This window comes from Cyprinodon variegatus, unplaced genomic scaffold (assembly GCF_000732505.1).
Source record: "Cyprinodon variegatus isolate N-32 unplaced genomic scaffold, C_variegatus-1.0 Scaffold534, whole genome shotgun sequence".
NCBI classification, from domain to species: domain Eukaryota; kingdom Metazoa; phylum Chordata; class Actinopteri; order Cyprinodontiformes; family Cyprinodontidae; genus Cyprinodon; species Cyprinodon variegatus.
Genome location: NW_015150987.1, coordinates 65,950 through 67,698, shown reverse-complemented (window position 1 = coordinate 67,698; position 1,749 = coordinate 65,950). Strand labels below are relative to the sequence as shown.

General features: G+C 32.0%; 1 long non-coding RNA gene across 1 annotated transcript in view; it reads left to right on the top strand.

Annotated features, from left to right (window-relative positions):
- Positions 1 to 68: 68 nt before the first annotated feature.
- LOC107095274 overlaps positions 69 to 1,749 on the top strand; it is a 6,269-nt gene continuing 4,588 nt past the window's right edge. Inside the window, exons 1-2 of the long non-coding RNA XR_001481730.1 lie at positions 69 to 131; positions 255 to 359. This is a non-coding gene — a long non-coding RNA (uncharacterized LOC107095274). The remainder of the gene's footprint in view (positions 132 to 254; positions 360 to 1,749) is intronic.

Below are 1,749 nucleotides of genomic sequence, written 5' to 3'. Positions count from 1 at the left end.
AAATGTTGGATTATTTGCTCAAAAAAAATAAAGTGAAAGTGAAAATCTTTGTTTTGTTTCTCCTCTTTTTTCAGTTTATTCTTTGTGGCATCGTTTGCATTTTGTCGGAGAAGATTCATAATCCATGTCTGGTGAGCGATTTATTCAACAACTTCATGATGTTTCCTCAGCATCTTCTCAGATTTTAAGATTTTAGTTAATATCCATCAAATTATTGGTATCGATTGTACGAAACGATTTGTCTGGGATTTCAGGTCTTCCTCAATGTGATTGTAAATCTGACTGGAACGGCTGTAGCCATTTCTGCCATAGTGATTCACAGCAAAGACATGGATGAGATTCACTGGGAGTCGTGTGAGGTGAGCTGCTGCTATTTCTAACCCTAGAGACAAAGTTCAGCAACCGATGCTGAGGAAATGAAAATGATTAAAGGCTCTGATCATCATAACAGAAACGTCTTTCTGACAGTAGAAATAAATCATGACACTATTTTTGTTATTTAGCTTTTTTTTTCATAAAGGTTTTTTTTTATTTTTATTTTATTTTTATTTATTTATTTATTTATTTATTATTATTATTTTTTTTTTAGTTAAATTACATTAAACAATAGATTTGTATAATTTCATAAAGGATTTAAATGATAATGATCCCTGGAGATGATTCTGTATTTAAACTAGGGCTGGGCGATGTGGCAAAAATAAAATATCACGATTTTTTCATTCTATTATTGCGATCTCGATTTTATCACGATTTTTTTGATACGACCAACATAACTTCAATTACATGCAAAGAAGAGAAAAATTAAATAAATGAACAAGTTTATTTAAATTAGAGAATGAAAGCAGTGCTAACTAACTAACTTTTTTATTTTTTATTTCTATATTGTAAACATACCAAAGGGTATAAAAATGCAATAACTCCTGAGTAAAACAATTACAAATTAGTTACTTTTTTCAAGTAACTACAGTCAAAATAAATATAAAATTCTAACTGTATCTTAGTGCAGTTTTATTACTTTAAAATCTTGACTGGTCTAATAAAGTAAAAGATAAAAGAAAGCACACAGAAACTAACTTGAGTAAAAAAAAAAATTACATTAAACAATAGATTTGTATAATTTCTAAAGTCTTTAGAAACAAAAACTATTATGGAACTGCAAATATAGTGCAAGTCAAGATGTAATCTGTGCAATCTATGATATGATCAGGAAAATAGGCCGTCTGCAGCGTTGCATTACATAGATCTGATGCTGATGAAAATGTACGGTTAAGCTCAAATACGGCGCTGACGGGGCGTTCATCCGTCATATCACCCACCCTTAATTTTAATATCTGTGAATGTTTGTTCTTAGGCTGAAGATTTTCTGCTTTGGGAATCCTAGATGATTTATTTCGGTGAAGATAAAGATATTTACATGTTAGGATAAGGAAACCTGAGGGATAAATCACACATTGCAGCCAACAGTAAATCCTTTAACAGAAAATTTAGCAAAATGTAGCTTTGGGTTGAGTCAGGGGCGGATACAGGAAATGCGGGGCCCAAGGCAGAGACAGGCAGGAGCCCTCTGAATTGAGAAGACAACACATAAAACAGACCTATTTTACAGATAGATAAATGTTAATAGAATAGACATCCATTATCTGTTCTAGGTTGTGTCCCTCTCTTCTTGTCCCTTTTCTTCTTGTTTTCCTCTCTATGTTTTGTACTCAGCTGACTTTTCATGCTGTCTCTAAAGGAATGAAAGATTTT